At 41.2% G+C, this 21,676-nt stretch overlaps 2 long non-coding RNA genes across 2 annotated transcripts; both read right to left on the minus strand.

The window, feature by feature from the left end:
• Nucleotides 1–1,194: 1,194 nt before the first annotated feature.
• LOC308305173 lies at nucleotides 1,195–4,206 on the minus strand. The gene is made up of 4 exons (XR_013963095.1): nucleotides 4,079–4,206; nucleotides 3,901–3,957; nucleotides 2,612–2,919; nucleotides 1,195–1,465 (listed from the first exon to the last, which is right to left on the minus strand). It is a non-coding gene; the product is annotated as an uncharacterized lncRNA (long non-coding RNA).
• Nucleotides 4,207–6,509: 2,303 nt separating this feature from the next.
• On the minus strand, nucleotides 6,510–10,146 carry LOC308304482. The gene is made up of 3 exons (XR_013963064.1): nucleotides 10,054–10,146; nucleotides 7,688–8,221; nucleotides 6,510–6,644 (listed from the first exon to the last, which is right to left on the minus strand). It is a non-coding gene; the product is annotated as an uncharacterized lncRNA (long non-coding RNA).
• Nucleotides 10,147–21,676: the final 11,530 nt, after the last annotated feature.

Genomic DNA, 21,676 nt, shown 5'->3' on the forward strand with positions numbered 1-21,676 from the left:
ACTCTCGTGACAAATAGTAGTCCTGGTACAAAGAGATTTTATCATCAGTACATCCTTGATAAATAACACACAGCTTCTCATTCAAGTGTATTGCCATTCTACAAAGTAAGGGTTGTTCCCCCAATGTCTTAAAACAAAGGAAGAACATACAGTTAATCATCTTAAAGAATGTCAAGAGAAGCTTACAAAGAAAAGCTCATCCTTTCCCCGGTCTGGTTCCCCTAGGGGGTCCTCTAAATCTTTGCATGATAGAAGCTAGAAGATCTGAACCACAGTATCTATATTCTGATAAAGCCAAAAATACCAGATCTATAAACTCACAATGCCTCGTGCTGCGAGACGTTTTAAGATTGTAGATCAGCTATTTTCGGCAAAGAGGTTTAGTGCAAAGGGGAAAAAGAGCAGACTAAGTAAAGAGTGAAAGGTCAAGTTTATTATGTATTGACCGTTCAAGTGGTTAAATATTTGAAAACACAAACTGATATGAATCCAAAATAAACTGACAATGCTGTCAAACAATTAAACTATATGGAATCTATGAAAATGAAGTGGGGGTCCCTGCTTCATCGTTCTCTCAGCTAAGGGGTCCTTTACCTGAAAACGTTGAAGTCCCCTGCTCTAGAAAATAAGTGGATACATCTCAAGGGGTTATCCTTTCAATATATGTTCATAATAATACATTACAAATCATTTGAGGAATCTGCCCCAGGTCTTTGTTTAAATGCCATGTGTGTGTTCCCACTAACGAAAAGGTCCAATAACTGACTGCGCTTCCTGTTTAGCCTGGATGTACAAGTCACACCCAAAACAAGAGCTCTGCTGATTCGGATCGGCCAGTTGTTTCCGTGTCTGCTCCTACTACAGCCAGTTTGCTACCAGAGCCCCAAGACGAGCCAGTGTCGTCTCCTGACTCAGTGTCTCCTCTCTCTGTACCAGAGCCGTCAGCTTCTCTCTCTAGTGCGCTACCAGACCCCCAAGAGGAACTCAAAAACGCATTGAGGACACTCCAGGCCAATGTCGATTTTAAATCTACCCCACCACCTGGAAACTGTGTTAACGTGAACAGAAGTGACATCTTGGGTTCTTCCCTGAGGGCTTTTAAAAGAAAAACATTCAACCCCAAAAAGAGGCTTGACGTTGTCTTTGTTGACACCTGTATGACACCTATATGTTCATAATAATACATTACAAATCATTTGTGGGAACTGCCCCAGGTCTTTGTTTAAATGCCATGTGTGTGTTCCCACTAACGAAAAGGTCCAATAACTGACAGCGCTTCCTGTTTAGCCTGAATGTACAAGTCACACCCAAAACATGAGCTTTGCTGATTCGGATCGACCGTCTCTCTCAGTCTTGTCTCTATCGCAGCCTTCAGTGTCAATTCCGGGACAGGGACAGTGACTGGATCGAATGCATCAGCTGGTGGTCCGTCATAATCGATCCTGAGGTGTTCATCTTCAGCTTCCTGTAATGACATTAGATTTTGTTTTTTTTAGTCTTCAAACCACCTACACATGCATTCCTGGTCCAATACGATGGTGTTATGCAAACACTGTCCAACATCTCTAAATATGTCTATATACTGTTCATAAGCGGTTTATACCTGGTAATTGCATTCATGTGATAATTCCAAAAACATGATCCACCAAGTTACACAACGCTAGGGCTGACCTTCGATTGCAATTATTAAAATCGAAGCTCGTTCGCCCAAAATCCAGCGAAATTCGAAGCTTCGGTGACGGCGACTGGGGGGGGGGGGAACACCTGTTTTTCCTCATAATAAAGCTCCCTATTTTCACTACATTAAAACAACAATACGAGGAAGAAGAATAGGCTATGATACAAATGTTTTCTATAATATAGAGGTTTTTTTTTGCAGTACAGTAGGATTAACATAGTCACATCATGTCTGTAATGTAACACATTGCGGCTGCAACAGTCAACAGCAGCAGCGTGACTCAAGAGCCCTATACTGTATAACAGATAACTCCCAAGTCCCTATGTGTACTGTACACGCATATGTAATAGTAGATTTTATAGTAAATAATTGCACTGCAGTGTGTCTGATTTAACGTTCCACTCATTAACCGAAAGCTGACAGTCAGGCTCAGACAATTAGGCGGTCACGATAGTTCTGAGCTTGCAGATCCGATATAAACCTGTCATCATCAACACCACAACGTAACCCTCTTTTAAGACGATCGATGTTTGTTTCCTGATGTTTTCCTTTCAAAGTGTGGAAGACAGCAACCGACAGCATGCATGGATGCTACACAGACACTGGTTTGACACAGAAATGTGTGACTGCATCGCATAGTTGCATTGGGTGATATTACTCAGACACTGGTGTCTGGGGATTTATCTGTGACAGCGCGCTCTTTTCTTTTCATCTGCGAACACGTGTGCGAGAAGGAGGTGACGCTATCACGCTGAAGTGGAGCAAGCTAAACTAAGGCACGCGGCCCCCCCAAAGGACAAAACGGCCGCGGCCGATTATTCTAATATCTTTTTCAAAACCGAATACTGTGTTTGCGAACAAAGCTTTGAATATTTAATTTGTTTGGGTCAGCCCTACACAACGCACAACATTATTGTCATAATCTCACTTTACCTCAAGAGATCCTTGATGCATCATGAGACCGGACACCCACAGCTGTTCGGGAGACTTGTTCCTCTCAGACGACAAAGGATGATTGTCCCAGCTAACTCGAAAGAGGTCAAGGTGCGTGTTGATTCTGCACAGCATAACATAGTGTAAGCAAATAAGATCCACGTCATTATCAGGATCCAGAGCACCGATGGCTTCCAGGTGGCGGAATGCAGTGTAGTAATTCCCGCAGACAATGCACCATAAATCTCTCCATAGACGTTCGATTCGCTGATTATGCACACTCTTTCCTGTGAGGTGGCTCCTTCTTTCTGTGTAGAAAGAAAGGAAAAAAGGACAAACTTATCTGGCCATAGTAATTCAATTATATTGGTTATTTTCATAGACTCAAATACATTAATTGTAGTTTACGAAAGATTTTCATGTTAAGTGCCCGCTGGCCTACTGGTCCAGGCAGATAGCACATAGGCTATGATGCCTGCTGGCGTCGCCGGCTCAATTCCCGGTCCTGACGCCCTTTGCCACATTTCTCTCCCTTTTTCCTCCTCTGAAGCCAATCAAACGAATGTGTATACAAACTGTAAATGTGTACAGCCCTGAAAGGCAAGACTATACACAGAGCCTTTTCTTGGGATCAATAAGCACATCTATAGTTCCAAAGCATTTCCCTTAGATCATGTAACAAAATAACAGGCGATCCACAAGCTCATAGTGCCTAATGTAACCGAAACACCTTGGAAGGCAATTATGAGAGCAGGAACCACTTTTGTCAGTTGAATCTGTGAGAAATAAACTAATACAGTATTCGTCTGTGAGTAGGCCACTGCATACCATCCACTCTCTACAGCAGAACTATGAACAAGAGGAAATAACACCAACATCATTTTCGCTATCTCGCAATTTAAACCGGCTGATTTATTTCTGAACCATTGAGAGACCAGATATGAGTCGGGGAAAGTCTGATGTGACGTGACTGACAGCCGGTGGAGGTTTTGATGTTAACTGTGACCTGTCGAATGAGGGACACAGTACGATATGCTGTGACCCAAAGTACTATACAAATTACTTTAATACAACAAATATTGTCTGGTACTGCTCAATAGTGGACAAACATTAACTTTCAACTCTGTTACACTTACATCGGGAGGCATTGTGAACTTCTAGATCTGCTATATTCAATGTTTTAGAGCTTAACTCCAATTTGATAAAGTATGGCATTCTTTTACAACAAAAAAAAATTAAGTTGAAATATGGAGAAGGTTTCTGCCTGACAACATAAATAATAGCCCTACCTGGTCCTCTGTCTGGGTGCTCCAACATGTAACGTGCAACATCCCTGTTCTCTCCACCTTTAAGATTGAATACTTTATTAGCAGGCGTCGCAGATATCATATTCAAGTTTTTGCTAATGGCATAACACTAAAGGCCCAGATGGCCATTTTTGCATTGTGTACTAAATTCATAGCATACCTTTGTCCGTCCTGGTACGACATGGCAAACCATATTCCTGGACAGCTCCCAAGAAGGCACGTAAAACCGTCGAAGCCTTGTTGTCGGTGCTTGCTTTTAAGAACATTATCTTTCTGCTGTAATGATAATGATAATGAATTTTATTTATATAGCACTTTTCAAAACAAAGTCACAAAGTGCTGCACAAGGCAGGAATAAAAACATCATATAACAATGCAAAAAACATAAAAACACAGCAAAAACACAATACAAATTGAAACACAAATTGTTGCGAAGGCTCTCAATTGCTCTCACGTCATACCGGCGGTTGACAGTTGACATGATTGCGCCTTGAAGTTGAATCACCATATATGGAGATGACTGACGTATCTCACCTCACCTCACATTCGATATCTCCATATATGGAGATATCTAGCTGCTGACTTCATCAGGGTGATATCACATCGTACACAAAGGAGCGGCCCATATATGGAAATGTCTAGTTAGTGACCTCATCAGGATGACATCATGCTGATGTCACCCATCACGCTGATATCACATCGTACACAAAGGAGCGGCCCATATATGGAAATGTCTAGTTAGTGACCTCATCAGGATGACATCATGCTGATGTCACCTTCATAAACAAACAAGCCCTATAAATAGGAGCCTTTGACACCGGAGAAGCCAGAAGCATTCTTCGACTCAGACCTTATCGCCAGGATCACCTAAGCTTATAGCTTATCATCACCTCCAACCACCTCAAGATACTCAGCTAGTTCTCCCAGCAAGACTTCAGAGCCTCTCATACGATTCAAGGCATCTCGGTTAAGTTCTTACCGGACACCACTGCGGCGGGTCCTAACCCTAGAAACCAGTTCCTTCTGAGTAGCAATTTTACACAAATCATAAATTAAAAATGTGTACTATCACATCACTACAATTAAGAAAAAGATTTTGTGAATAAGTATGTTTTAAGCAATGATTTCAATAATGGCAGGGAAGCTGCTAACCTAAGGTGCACTGGCAGTGCATTCCATAGCTTGGGTGCTCGGGCGGCAAAAGCCCGATCACCTCGGGTAACTAGGTTTGTATTGTGGCCTTTCAAAAGGGCCTTCTCTGATGATCTAAGGGTGCGCCCTGGCTCATAAGAGGGCAGCATATCTAAAATATAGGTAGGGGCCAATCCATGTAAGGCTTTATAAGTGATTAATAGTACTTTAAAATCACATCTAGAGCTCACAGGTAACCAGTGATGAGAAGCCAATATCGCGTTTTTTTGTATTTGTGAGTAATCTAGCAGCAGAGTTTTGAATTAACTGTAGGCGGGATAGTTTTTTTTTGCTGAGACCGGAGTAGAGGGAGTTGCAGTAGTCAAGTCGTGATGAAATGAGGGCATGGATTACCTGTAGCCATCGATGCCGCCGTGTATGACTATTCTCCACCTATGGGTTTAAAAGAATATGATCATTATCAATCAACATGATTAGTGTGGTGAAATTCTTAATTATGCAGGCTCACAATGCAGTTTAAAAACAGAATTACATCATAAAGGAGAAGAGGGTGGGGGGGGCATAAAGTGCATAATGGCACAATTAATGTGTTGCATGTTATGTAACTAAAATGAATATTAAAGACAGACACCCTTTTTTAAACTACCACAAAATACTGTACATCATACGATATATTTGCGATACATTGAAATCCTGACGATGCGATGTATCACGATTCACCCCTGTTCCCGATACGATGCGATTCACCACGATTCAAGCCCACATCCCACATTAATTTCACAAAACATGTAGCTACTAAAAATATGTTACATTTAAATTCAAGGCAATTTATTGTTTCACTACTAGCTCTGTCTAACAACCCAACATAGTATTGTGGGAGAACACAAAGCTGCTGTCTATTGTAGAATTGTTTGATAACTAATCATACTGTATAGTAGGCCTATGTCATATTAGTACATGTCTTCAACTGGGGCGGGGTCAAAGACAGGCACCCAGCTGCATATTGAAACTTCTCCGCCCATGGTTGTTGATTCTCACGCACTACGCTGCACTATGCCTGCGCCTGCCCTACAGAGAATGTCCAAGACTCTGAGTCGAAACTGGCTTTGGGGGAGGGGCCTGGTGGATGGTGCATTCAAGGCGCCTCGGAAACACAAGATAGAATGAAAAACCGATACAGCCGTGGAATTTACCGATCCAGACACTCACGGAACGATCCAACACGATTTCAGCCGTCATTGTACGATACACACTGAATGAACCGTTTCACTTGTATCGCGCATGTTTGTAGCGCGATTACGATATGTATCGATTAATCTCTGCATCCCTAATAGACCACCATAGCTTCACTTTGAATTGAAGATTCTCAATACATACTCAAGTACCTCGCAAACAAAGTTAAAACAGACAGTGCTTACCGTATCAACTTGTGGTTCCCATCAATATGCCAAAGGGAGAGCGGAGCACGAACTTTATATTCTCGTCGTGGGATGATTCTTTCCTTCAGTCCACGCACAACTGCCCCCAAAGGATCCACTGCTCTCAGGCCATCCATAATTCTGAACCGTTGTACCCTGTAATACAATTAAAAAAGGAATTTAGCAGTCATATGCCATATTTTCTTTAACACTTTCTGGTTGTTTCCTGTTCTACAGTCTTTTTATGTTCCATTTGGTGGGCGCCTGCAATTACTACATAAGTTATACATTGGAATCAAGAGTAATCTATTATGTTTCAGTTTTAGTAGTCCTCCTCCTTTATGTTATGACATTGGTTCTCAAAGTGTGGTCCGGGGAGTGGGGATAGTTAGGAACCAAATGGACCATTTAAGCTTTCTGTAATCTCAGAGACAGTGTACAAATGGAACCAAATGGACCCCAATGTCCATTTGGGTTCCATTTGTACATGCAGTGTTAAATTAACATTGATTTAACGAATTGGGGTCCCAGAGATAGTAATGCCATTAAATGGGGGTCCGTAGCCTAATGCATGTCAGACTGAGGGTCCCTCGTCTAACAAAAAAAAGGCGAAAAAAAGGCAGTACACATTCACTCTCACCAAAACAAAGACAGTTTTAAGATGTTGAAAGCCTGCTTTCCTTAGTGGGAACTACTGGTATGTTCCTAAAATTGCTGCACTATATGGCAAAAAAATGCACTGATCTGTTGGCCTTGAACCACTTTGATTAAGAAAATAACCAATGTTATGTTGCTTAAGATTATGTATTCACTATCAATTGATTCACTCGTATACCAAAATGCATAAAAAATGCTTTTCACTTTTAAGGTTAAATGTTGATATGCGATTAATTCCAAAGCCTGTAATTAATTTGCTTTAAATTGCATCCCAGCTCTAAATAATATACTAATAATTATGATGCCCAACACTGTAGAAAACCAACAACACCACAACGTTGGAACAGTCTGTAGGTCCTATCAATATTGTCTAAAAGTGTTCCCTGCTCTTCTGTTTGGTTTAGACATTGAAAGAACTCACACCAGAAACACTGAATATAAAGAACTTACTTAACATATAACAAGGGATCTAATTTACAATGAAAGATCATTTTACATTCATTTAACAGCTTACTTGTATGAGAGTGCGTAGCAATAATCACCTTATGCCTTTGGACAGTAAATAGCCTTCCGTGACCCTATATCCTGTAGTTGGAAAATAGACATGAAAGTCTGCTATCTCCCTTCTTAAATCTTCGTCCGTTATGTCTGTGTAATTGTCTCTGATTTTTAAGCCATACTCTGTCATACGTCTGCGAATGGTTCGGACACTCACGTCTAACATGCGGGCAATTTCTGGAACACTGAAACGACACTCTATGAAGTATTGTAGTAGTTCTTCTGGTATGTGGAACGCCTGTCTGCCGTTTTCATTTGTGTAAAATGTCACACATCTGACCCCATTTGCATTCTCTCTCAATATGTCAAGGGCTTCATTTAACTTTCTAAATATCTGTTCATCGTTTCCTAGGTCTGGAAAGCCTGACAACAACTGAATGATGTTCTCCACAATGTCCATGGCTCGGTCATTGCTTTCCATATCCAGTGTTGCTGGTTGTTCACACAGTTGTCGTCCAACTGATTCAAGTACATCTGCAACTATATCCAAGCATTCTTGGGCAGTAGGAATTGGGGGTCTGAAATGGAGGGGAAAAGAAAGGGGGAAAAAAACATGTATTAATTAAATGCTTCTCCATTGTCCTTACTAACTAACTTCCCCATTCTGGTCTTCATTATTCGATAAGATGACATATTGATAAATGATACACTATTAAAACACATTATATCTTCAACACAGGCTAACACATTAACATAATGGGTGTCGAATAGCGTTTCTGGAACCCATGGGGTGGTCCCCAAAGTTACAACAGGGGGGTCTCTCCACTTATTTGTGTGAATCCATTCCTTTTCATTTATTAACCACTTGAACCCTAGCATCCCTATTCTCAGGTAAACACTAACCCCAAGTATCAGATTTTCAATTAAAAAAAACTGCAAAATGTGAGAGCCTGTAGATTGACTATTTGGCTAAGAATTGTATTAATAGAGCAGGTCTATTTTACTTTAAGCTGTGGTTCTTAATGCAAGAACAACACTTGAAAAAGTACTCACTGTACTTAAATTAGGCTATTAGGCACATTCTTGGTGTTAATACCAGGGGTTTTCAGGCCAAGGACCCCTTAGTCGAGAGAGAGAGAGAGAGATGAAGCAGGGACCCCCATCTGCTATTTTTGGCTAAAGTTTTCAGAATATGGACAGTGGGGTTCATGTTTTAATAAAGAAAAAGGAGGGAAAAAAAGCTTATATCATAAAAAGATTTGGGAGGACCCCCTGTTGTTGCTCTTATAGAGTAACAAAGTCATGATGTCACTCGCTCATCCCCCGGTTCTAAGGAATAATGGAGAATAACATTGATATCATCTTAAAATGGTCTCATATAAGCATTGCGGTCCAAAAATAAACAAACAGTCTTTGCCATATTGTCGGCGAGGTGGCTCTGTGTGGTTTCTGATAGTCAGTCATTCATATTTGATAAGGCCTGTTTTTAGCAAAAATTTTACTAATTCGGCGACAGTAACATTAGCATTTTCTCACCATCAGTTGATTCTTCATATCTATGAGTCAAACTGCTGACAGTTCTTATATGACGCAATATGAAAAAGGTCTATGGTAATTCAGAATGGGGGAAGAAAAACGCGAACCAGGTCGGATGTGTAAATTACATCACACTTTGCTACTCTATAAAGAGTTACAATAGGGGGTCCTCCAAGTCCTATTGAGAGTCTCTGAGGCAGTGAAGGAAAATGTATTCACATAAGTAAAAGTATCAATAAAACTGCATTGTAGAAGTACTCTGTAACAAGTAGATGTCCAGAAATCAGTACACAAGTATTGGCATCAAAATATACTTAAAGTACTAAAAGTAAAAGTAACTATAAAATGGGGCCAAAGTGGATTCATTTATGTTTTAAATTATAGGCCTAATCATGTATATCTGCGAAGTAATTAGTAACTAAAGTTCTCAAATAACTGTAGTGGAGTATACTCACTAGAGAAATACTCAACTAAAGTAAAAAATAACTCCAAATTGTATTTAATATGTCTATTTTTCTTAATCAGAAAATGTTTGGATCTGACCGCCTCCATTTTGCGCATGCGTATAGCAAGGTAACCGATTAGGATAGGTCACGGTTTTGGGTGTAGTGCAATAATATTCCAACGTGGTTCTGCCGTTCTGGAGGCTTGATTATTTGAAAACAAGCTAACAATCCAGCGGTGCGTTTGTCGAAGAAATCTTGGCATTAAACAAGGTGCACCAAAGAGTGTTTTCGCGTGGGGTTGAATTTCACGAGTACTGGTATTGTCTTTGTAGAAAAATGAAATGACATTAACTGATAAGTGACAATCAGAAAAGTGGCGTTCCTTATTTTGGTATCGATATATTCTTCAGTATCTCGAGATGTCTTACCTGATTGCCATAATCACAAAGCTTCCACCCGGATGATTTGTTAACTTTGTTTGACTCTTCTCCGTCCTCGCTTTCCACGTTTCTCTGGCTGGCTGTTTGCCTTTGCCTGCGTTAACTCCTCGTCTTCTTCTTCTTTGGATTTTATGGCGGATTACAACCTTTGTTTCCGGTGTATACCGCCACCTACTGTACTGGAGGTTGGAGTAGAGCTCTGTACTAGTGTTTTTTCAATTTGAGTTGGACACTGTACTTACTATTTGATAGTTGTGCCCCAAGACACTTGTATATATTATTCGTCCCCTCTCTAGTGATGCACCTTCTCTTACTGTTACTGCACTGTTCTTGTTTCTTCCTATCTTTTTTTTCCTCTTACTTCTTTGTAACTAATGTACACTGCTGTACTTCCACTGGGGCAACTGAGTTTCCCCCAATAAAGGTATCTATCTATCTATCTATCTACTGGAGTATTCAGTATGACTCCTGCACTACTTTATTCAGACTTCTTTGTGCAAACTATTAACGGGAGACTGTTTTCTGCACCATTTGCTTTCTTTCCAGACTGCTTGATCGATTAGATGCTCCCATTGCTTCATCCTGAGTATTTCAATAAGCCAGTTCAGAGACAAATATTTGTGATAATAGAATAGGTCTATCGTTTGAGTCTTAGATGTCTTACTGTAGGCTATATAGTATTTATACCATCAATGAATCTATGCATAGGCCTATGTTCCATTGTGTGTATAACAAAGACTATGTATCTTTATATGACCCATTGGGAATGTGCCCAAGTCCCCTGCCACAGAAAAAAGGTTTTGAATTGCAATAAGGAAGTACAAAGAGAAAGAGCTAACTAACGGTGCACAACTGCAGCACTGCTACTATAGTGCATTGTACAACGAAGCCTCCTTATTGTTTTTATCAATATTGGCCTCAAGAAGACCAATCACATGTAGATTGTGTCACTCAACAGAGAGAGGGGATTTTATGCTGATTAACCCTTCTCTGACAGATTACTGCACAAGACTTGTTTAGACCTTTTACTATTGTGCATTATGCACAGTTCATCATTATATTACATCTAGTTAGTATTATCACAATTAAGATTTTCACACAGAATAGCATCATATGGATGTTCAATAACCCAAAGATTCGTCTCGGTAGTGACCTCAAGTCATTCTCATAGAGCCTATTAGCTCACTGGTGTTTACCCATGCTTGCTGTTTCAAATAACTCTGGGACTGGTAGGTTCTCCACCTTATAGCTTTTATAGAGACAGGCACAGGCATATGGTCTGTTGCTGCCAGCCCATATAGCAGGGCTATTCAACTATATTAGGCAGGGGGCCACCATTGTAACATGACTTCAAGTCAGGGGCCACAAGACTGTTACAACAAAAAATTACCAAATGTTCACGGTTAACTTTTTGAGCGTTTGTTATGTGCTATTAGGTCTGATAGGAGAACAATGGACATGTTGTGTCCATTATATAACTTATTAGGTCCTGCTTTATACTGCATTCATGCATTTTGATGCACATAGGATAATGTCTCTGCCAGTCCTTAATAGTCCACAGGCTTCTGCCAGTCCTTTTTAGTGTGAAGGGTTTTTATTTCAAGTTAAGAAAATAGGAAATAGATATTTCGGTATGTTATATGCAAGAATCCCTGGCATGGACGTGTCTTTGTGAGAAAGATATTGACGACAGACTTGCAAGGTGAAGTGTTTACATGTTTTATTATTAATTAAAGGGTTTTGCATTTGGTTATGTCTGGGGCCTGAGCCCTGAGCACTCATTTATAATTTGTACGACATTTGAAGCACTTGCACCGGGAATCTGTAATGGGGACAGAAGAAAGCTCCTCAGGGGCTGGGTTTGGCACATGGGCCACCAGTTGAATTGATCTCAACTTAATCCACACAGTCATGAACATCAGATGTTGTATTCCAAGCCTCAGTGACAAACAGTAGGCCTATTGTCATGACAGAATTGAAGCAAATACAGATCAAAGAGGGACTTTTCATCACTGATATTTGCATTCAGATTTCCCTTAGTACACATGTATATCCAATTTCCTCTATGAAAGCATTTATGAAGGAAAGCCTTTCAAGATCTACATCCTCATTACTATAGCTTTCATATGGTGTGTATACCCACATTATAATCTCACTTAAAGGGATATTCCACTTTCAACAGGGACACGCTGGAAGTGTTTCTCTCCCCACACACACCCATTGTAACTTCAAACTCCATTTTAACCATGATGGATTCACTAAAAACACCCATTATTATTTCTACTGACTCATACTACCCTCCTAATACGTGAGATGGCCGTGTCTTTTCCCTAACGTTTTCAATTATTTTTTATTAATTATTTGGGAAAAAATAAATACAAAAAATAACTATTACAAATAAATGAAAAACGTTATGGAAAAAACACGGCCTTCTCACGTATTAGGAGGGTAGTATGAGTCAGTAAAAAAAATAATGGGTGTTTTAATGAATCTATCATGGTTAAAATGGAGTTTGACGTTAAAATGGGTGTGTGGGGGGGAGAGAAAGCCTACCAGCGTGTCCCTGTTGAAAGTGGAATATCCCTTTAACAAGGGGTCCCCAAAGATTAAGATGCTGTGCCGTGTCTGCTGCAGTTTGTCCCAGACGCAGGCCACGTGTGTTATATCAATTCAATGAGTTCTAAGAACTTTATTTTCCTTTCTGAACTTTGTGCAGTGGTTAAAAAAGACAACATACCGGTACATTCACAGTACATAAAACATAAATGATATATGACACAACTCTAATGAGAAATCTACTCTGTGTGTGTAGCAGAAACTGTTAATGAGGGTGAGAAGGTCCTTTGTTCTTATCGAAGCCATTGTGCAAGATAACTTTGTGGACATGTAGACTAGAGCATGTAGTGCTTCTTCACACACTCTAACATGGGAAAAGGTTTTTCTTTTTTATTTCCAAAACTGACTGTAGATTTCAGCCTATTTCATGTATATGCAGGACAGGACTGAACAGGACAGGACAGGACAGGACAGGACAGGACAGGACAGGACAGGACAGGACAGGACAGGACAGGACAGGACAGGACAGGACAGGACAGGACAGGACAGGACACATAGCTCACATTGAAAAGTATACAGTAGATGCTCTAAGGACCAGTAAGACACCTAAGGGCAAGGGCAAACATTTGCACAGGACAACATTAATTTGCAAGTGTGATTAGAGGTGCGGCTTGGTTGTTTAAGTTGGATAAAATGTGCACAAAATATTTTCACAAATATGGATATGACTGATGTCTGACATCATAGATGTCTTATAATAGTAACTTATAGACCACATAAGACACAATGTGATCATAAATGGACATTCCAAGCTGTGGGCCTAATATTGATGAGGGATATGGAGGGGATATTCCCATATATGGAGATCAGGGATCTCCATACCGGTATATGGGCATATGGGACAGAACGGAATGTGATGTCACAAGAATGTGATGTCATAGGTCAGCTATAGACATTGAGGCGTTATCCGGAATCTGACAGGTGTTACTGACAAGATGTGACATTTTTCATTGCGACTACATCTTGTACATACGTGAGTAACGCTTCAATGTCTATAGCTGATGACCTGTTTGTTGACATTGTGACATCACATTGTTGAGAGGGTTAGATAAGGCATCTGACATCACTGTGAGGTCAAAGGAACTGCTCTAACAGAATGGGTTTGCTGCTCAAACATGACATCATTGTGATGTCAGGGCAACGGCCCATATGCAACAGGTCATCATATGGGAATTCCCATATGTGGAGGCCACATCGGCCACATACCACACTAACAGAATCCATATATGGCCAAGACTGATGGCCAAGACTAGCCTCGTATAACCTCCCTAGATAATATGCAGCTAGCTAACTAACTCCTTGTTTTAACAAGGGTGGATGATGGTATAGCTGAAGCTAGGCAAGGCCAAGACAGCCAGATATTTGTTCTCTTTCACATTTAATTAGGCCTACATCTTGAATAATCTCATTTGGGAAAGTATGTTGCTGGATGTGCTCAGAGTCATCTCTTATGAGCATAGGTCAGAAGAGTTATAATCTCTTGTGACATATGCCTAAGATCACAATTGCTGGGCTCCGGTGTTAAACCGATTTCACTCTATTGCAATAGACTGGCAATAAAAAACAAACTATCATAAAGTTGCCTAGAAAGAGCAAAATCCATCAGAGAGGTTAAACAGGCCTGAGCCATAGAAGGAAGACCATTCCATCCTAATTATAATTAAATATTATCGGCTGATAGTTGGGCCTTATATGGTCTAACATATTTAGTTGCTGTTGTGCTGCTGAATGTAGGCTACACTACAAATGTATTGTAATTGTGTTTTGATTGTGAACACAATTAAATTAGCAGAATGTATACACCCAAACCACGAAGATATCATGACATTTCATGTCATGCATGAAGTAGTTCACCCCCAAAATGAGTTTTTACCCCCACTACATATTGTATAGATGAGAGAGAGAGAGAGAGAGAGAGAGAGAGAGAGAGAGAGAGAGAGAGAGAGAGAGAGAGAGAGAGAGAGATGAAGCAGGGACCTCCACTGCATAGAGAGAGATGATGCTTCATATTGTATAGATGAGAGATGAAGCAGGGACCCCCACTACATCTATCTATCTATAAATTAGGGAAACCTACGTCTGCGTGTCTGAGTCTGCGTGTGTCTGTGTTTATGCCCGTAGCCAATCATGGGCCACGGGCCATGGGCCCTTAGCCAATCAGAGAGGGTCAAAGGGTCACGTCATAATATCAAGGCATATAAGAGCCATGAGAGGGGCTGTCTATGCCCGTAGCCAATCAGATGGGCATATGTCCGATAAGCGTGGATTGGTGATCTTCATATGACATTTTGGCCAACTAGAATCTCCATGTTTGGTCAAGTTTCACGGAGCGACATTAGAATTGCGACCGTAGGTTGCAGTTTAGTATGTGAACGTTCACAGCTTGGCCGTATCTCTGTCACGCCTGACACTGTGGTTCCCCTGATCACAGGTGACGTCACAGTGATGTCAGGTGCTCAGAGCAGGGATCTCCATATATGGGCATAAAAGGGATTCTGTTATGTCAGTTACTCAGAGCTGGGATCTCCATATATGGGCATAAAAGGGATTCATGGCCAAGACAGATGGCACGACCTCGCCTTTTAGGGGACGTCGCTTTTCGCCCTTCGGCGTCTTACTGGTTACATACTGTATCACTATGAAACGGGAAACGCAGTCGCAAACCTCTAGTTTATTGAAATCTAAATGGTGTCTTAGTAATGCACGACCACCACAATAATCACATTTGAACTGGGGACCCCCCTACTCTGACGAGCACTACAAGAATCGAGGCATTACATTTTGTATAACATGGTGCTATTGTGAAAATAGCACATCTACATGTTCACATGCCTCACGTTGCGAGGCGTTGCAAGCATGTAGATCATCTATTTTCACAATTCCTGCCTCAAATATTTAATGTTTGATACTTAAACAGAAAGAAATCTGAGGATACCCTGTACACACTTAAACCTTATATGCTCTTTTGTTTACTGTTCAGAGAGAAAGCAATGGTGCACATTGAGTTAATCATCTTGGGTCGGGGACCAACATTTTTTTGGATACCCCCCTGGGGGTCCCGACCCACAGGTTGAGAACCACTGCTTTAACTAACCTGAACAAACAAATAAAAAATAAGCCATATGCATAGATTACACAGAGTATGAGGTCCATTTGGTTACATTTAGGGTTTGATTGATTGATTGATTGATTGATTGAAGACTTTATTAGAAGTTTGCATAGGAAAAGGTACAGTTTCATGACGGTACAGTTCACTGGTACAAGGTCTACTAAAAGGAGATCCATGAAAAGACTAAGCTTATTTCCACAGGAAACCATTGAAGTATCTCATATAACATTGAATGACAGACGAATAGAACACAGTACTATGCAGTAGATATGTAAAGAAAAAAAAAAAAAGAAAAAAATAGTGAAGGTTATTTTTTTTTTGGACAACCCTAAGCATATAGTAACATAGGATTTACTTTCACACACGTTCACAGTATTTAAAGCCTTTGTCTTTTACAGACTGCATACAACTAACCAACTGAACTGCCAGTTTGCTGTTGACTGTGTTGGGGCCTGGGGGATGGGCACAGCACTGCAGCACAGGTGAATTTGATTAGTGGCTGAGAGATGAAGCAGCCAGGACAGGGACCCAGCCCCACACTACATTTGAAGCTTGCGGATGGAGCTTTGTAATACCCCTTGTATCAAATATGATACAAAAACATTTTTTGAAAAAATAAAAAATATAAATAAAATATGTTTTAAGACCCAATAAAGTGTCCCATTAAAATAAATGCATTTTCAGACACTTTCTTCACAGTTCAGGTTTCTATATTTAATCCAGCTGTAGACATAAAAAAAATGTTTCTTTTTAATGGCTAGAATGGGTGTGAAAATTTGAATCTGATAAACCGCGCTAAACACGACCTGGTAACTATTTGCGCATGCGTGTCAATTGAACTTCACCAATCAGCGCCCAGAAGCGCCAGCTTTGCTCCAATATGAACACACCTCCTGTCTCAGAGCGCTCCAAACAACCAAGCCATCAGCTCCAGCATTGCCAGCGTTTTGTTTAGCAGAGAGTCCAGAGACACTACTACTACATCAAGCCGAGCACACGTCGCAAAGATAAACTTCACCCAGGTTTGTGGTTTGATAATACTGTTTGTACTGGAAAAACATTTCCCTGCTCACTTTATTGTCAGAGACTAGTGTTTGTACAAGTCCTTTCCAACTCTCCAGCCCTAGCCCTGGAAACCTGACGGTCATGTATGACCGTCATGTATTCAGGGTTATCTTCACCCCCTGACTCAAAAGAGAAATTAGATGTTTGCCCGGGCCCCTTTTCTTATTTCAAATTCCTCCAACAAATTCAATACATTAGGTTTAATTCATGATGGATGTTCCTTTTTGGAAATAAATAATTGGGGGACCCTCTAAATACATGTCCTGACCTGAACCAGTGTTTGGGAACAGTGGTGTGTACTAAACCAGGCCTGTGTTAATTATTTGACCATTGTGATTACTGTTCACGCACCAACATACTACAAGTCCCAAAATGCTCTGCTAGTCCTTTTGGCGCGGTTTGTTGCTTTGGCGCGTTGCAAGGTTCCCCTCCCCCAGTGTTAAGTGCAGACCTATCTGTGAGGAGACGGTTAAGGTAATGCAGTTTCATTTTTGCGCTCATCTTGATATAAGGAGACATTTGATTATTGAATGATAATTCTGCTGTTTGAATTCATTCAACTCCATTGATTTGGGCCAATTGGTTCTCTCCACTGTATAGAAACGGATACATGTGAAAGATTGAAGTCTGGTTCTCTAGGGCAGTGGTTCTCAACCTGTGGGTCGGGACCCCCAGAGGGGTCCCCAAATTATTTTGGGGGGTCTTCAGACGTTTAGTTAAAATTTTGACATTGATTTCTCACTTGACAGTAAAAAAAACAAAACATGCAGTATAACATGCAGTATAGGCCTAAGTGTATATAGGGTATCTGCACATGACAGTGACAATTTAAGGACTTAAAAGACCTTTGTAGTACCTTTGGTCAAATTGTCAATTATTAGAGGTGCAATGTGGGAAGGCCCCCAGTTAAATTATGATTTTAGGGGTCGTGGCTTGAAAAGGTTGAGAACCACTGCTCTAGGGAATCTGAAGCTGAGGTAACAATAACTTTACTAAAGGCAACTCCTAATTCTAAGTGCTTGTACAATCTGGGAGGGTCCCCAGTTAAATTATGATTTTGGGGGTCGTGGCTTGACAAGGTTAAGAACCACTGCTCTAGGGAATCTGTGAAAGCTTAAAGCTGAGCTCATTAACTTTACTAAACGTAACTGTTTAATTTACTTTATCCCAAATCTATCTGCTTTATGTTGCATGTTGGGGGTCAGTAAGGGGTTTTGGTTTTTGCCATAGACAACTTTTCCTCTAAGGCCATTTTTCTTTGCTAAATAAAGGCTTGCATTGGAATCCTTTTTTGACACCTGAGATGTTTTACTGCATAGTGAAGTTAATGGTAGGCTAACCACAACTTTCAGCCTGTGGCAGTTAACTACTAGGGAAAATGAATTGGAGGTCTTTGTCTTTTTCTTCTATGTTTGGCCATTAAGGTCTACAGAATGAGAGGTCTGCTCTGCTGGAAACATTGCCAATGGCCATTTGTATATTCACTGTTTGTCTTGTCATGTGAGGGGTCAAACTAGGCGTTCTTATCGATTCTGAATCGATTGCAAGCATTTTATTTTTCATGAAAAACAAGTAATCACTTATCAGTTTTGTGCTGGCAATGGATTCAGAATTACGAAGAACCCTTAGTTTGACCCCTCACATGCTACTTTTAAAGCTATAGCAAGGGTCTTCAACAGGGGGTCTGAGAACCCTAGGGGGTCCTCAGAGCTACTACAGGGGGTCCTCCAAATCTTTGTGTTATAGAAACTTTTTTCTCCTTTATATTAACCAGTTGAACCCTAGCGTCCATTATATATTCTGAGAACTTTAGCCAAAAATAGCAGATCTGCAAGCTCAAAGAGGTTTGGTGTAGGGGCAGACTAAGCACAGAGTGAAAAGTCAGGTTTATTAAGTATTGACTGTTCAAGTAGAAAAATGGACATGAATCCAAAAGGCATTGATGATTGTGATGTCAAAAAATGAAACTATATGGAATCTATGATGAGGTTGTGGGGGTCCCTGCTTTATTTCTATTAACTAAGGGGTCCTTGTCCTGAAAACGTTGAAGACCCCTGCTGTATTGTGAGTCAATGGGACCGTGAATATACAATTATACAGGGTTCCCACGGTCATGAAATTCCTGGAAATATTTTGAATTTAGAACAATATTTTTCCAGTACTGAAAAAGGTTTGGAATTGATCAATGGTCCTGGAAGGTCCTGGAAAAAAATGCTTTGCAATGTCTTTGGTTATTTTGATTTTGTTAATACCTCTGAAAGGACAAATTCATCATTGGCCAAATTGTCAAATATTAGAGGCAGAAATTGTAAAAATAGCTGTGAGGTAGCTGTGAGGCGTTGTGAGCATGTAGATTGGCTGTTTTCACTATAAAACCGTGTTATACAAAATTCATCTTCTCTTAGTGCTCGTCAGGGTGCTGGGGTCCCCAGTTCAAATATGATTATTTTGGGGGTCACGGTCTGAAAAGGTTGAGAACCACTGGCATACACTACCTGTCTTTGGGCATTGCGCATAGTAGTAAGCAACCTGTTATTGAGCTGAATTATTGTTATATAGTCCTGGAAATCGGGTTAAATAGTCTTGGAAAGTTTTTGGAAATTAATTGGTAAAGATGTGTGGGAACCCTGTAAATGACATGTTTAAACCCCTCCCCTCCTCTGCCAGGTGAGTGGAGAACTGTTCATTGCGGTGCCCAAGGCCACCTTGTACCAAACCCAGACCTTCTTCGCCAAGGGTAAGGCCCGGCAGATCCAGCAGCTGGTGTCCAAGCTGCGCGGAGACACGCTACGTAGGTATTTAAGAAAAATATTACTGTTAAATGTTTTATCCGGACAAGTGAATGGGAAATGTACTTGTAGTGCCTCAAAATGTTAATGTCAAGCCTTGCTTGTCATCGGTCTGTTCTGTTAACAGGTGTATGTGGAAGTCCCTGGGTGTTTGAACCTGTGTCCTTACCGCGTGTCCTTACCGCTGGTCATAGGGACCAGCACAGCTGCCCCACGCGAACCGCCAGCCACTGCAGCTGTTTGGACGAGTCCGACAGACCCGAGGGTATGTTCACACACACACATGAATGCAGTTTTTACTATGGTGAAAGAAATGCAAACGCCCTCTTTCCATGCCATACCTGAAGGCAGCATTCAAGAGAATTGCCATGTCCAAAGTCTCCTGAACTTCAATGCAGCATCTTATGTTAAAAGAATTGCCCTCTCTGTGTAGAAATCCATGCCATACGCCACATCTGAGCATGTAGATCTGCTATTTTCACAATAGAACCGTGTTATACAAAATTCCTTAACTCTTAGTGCTCGTCAGGCTGCCGGGTCCCCAGTTAAAACATGATTATTTCGGGGGTCACGGTCTGAAAAGGTTGAGAACCACTGGCATACACTACCTGTCTTTGGGCATTGCGCATAGTAGTAAGCAACCTGTTATTGAGCTGAATTATTGTTATATAGCCCTGGAAATCGGGTTAAATAGTCTTGGAAAGTTTTTGGAAATTAATTGGTAAAGATGTGTGGGAACCCTGTAAATGACATGTTTAAACCCCTCCCCTCCTCTGCCAGGTGAGTGGAGAACTGTTCATTGCGGTGCCCAAGGCCACCTTGTACCAAACCCAGACCTTCTTCGCCAAGGGTAAGGCCCGGCAGATCCAGCAGCTGGTGTCCAAGCTGCGCGGAGACACGCTACGTAGGTATTTAAGAAAAATATTACTGTTAAATGTTTTATCCGGACAAGTGAATGGGAAATGTACTTGTAGTGCCTCAAAATGTTAATGTCAAGCCTTGCTTGTCATCGGTCTGTTCTGTTAACAGGTGTATGTGGAAGTCCCTGGGTGTTTGAACCTGTGTCCTTACCGCGTGTCCTTACCGCTGGTCATAGGGACCAGCACAGCTGCCCCACGCGAACCGCCAGCCACTGCAGCTGTTTGGACGAGTCCGACAGACCCGAGGGTATGTTCACACACACACATGAATGCAGTTTTTACTATGGTGAAAGAAATGCAAACGCCCTCTTTCCATGCCATACCTGAAGGCAGCATTCAAGAGAATTGCCATGTCCAAAGTCTCCTGAACTTCAATGCAGCATCTTATGTTAAAAGAATTGCCCTCTCTGTGTAGAAATCCATGCCATACGCCACATCTGAGCATGTAGATCTGCTATTTTCACAATAGAACCGTGTTATACAAAATTCCTTAACTCTTAGTGCTCGTCAGGCTGCCGGGTCCCCAGTTAAAACATGATTATTTCGGGGGTCACGGTCTGAAAAGGTTGAGAACCACTGGCATACACTACCTGTCTTTGGGCATTGCGCATAGTAGTAAGCAACCTGTTATTGAGCTGAATTATTGTTATATAGCCCTGGAAATCGGGTTAAATAGTCTTGGAAAGTTTTTGGAAATTAATTGGTAAAGATGTGTGGGAACCCTGTAAATGACATGTTTAAACCCCTCCCCTCCTCTGCCAGGTGAGTGGAGAACTGTTCATTGCGGTGCCCAAGGCCACCTTGTACCAAACCCAGACCTTCTTCGCCAAGGGTAAGGCCCGGCAGATCCAGCAGCTGGTGTCCAAGCTGCGCGGAGACACGCTACGTAGGTATTTAAGAAAAATATTACTGTTAAATGTTTTATCCGGACAAGTGAATGGGAAATGTACTTGTAGTGCCTCAAAATGTTAATGTCAAGCCTTGCTTGTCATCGGTCTGTTCTGTTAACAGGTGTATGTGGAAGTCCCTGGGTGTTTGAACCTGTGTCCTTACCGCGTGTCCTTACCGCTGGTCATAGGGACCAGCACAGCTGCCCCACGCGAACCGCCAGC

The sequence above is a fragment of the Nannobrachium achirus genome (assembly GCF_963921795.1).
Source record: "Nannobrachium achirus genome assembly, chromosome: 19".
In the NCBI taxonomy this organism is placed as follows: Eukaryota; Metazoa; Chordata; class Actinopteri; order Myctophiformes; family Myctophidae; genus Nannobrachium; species Nannobrachium achirus.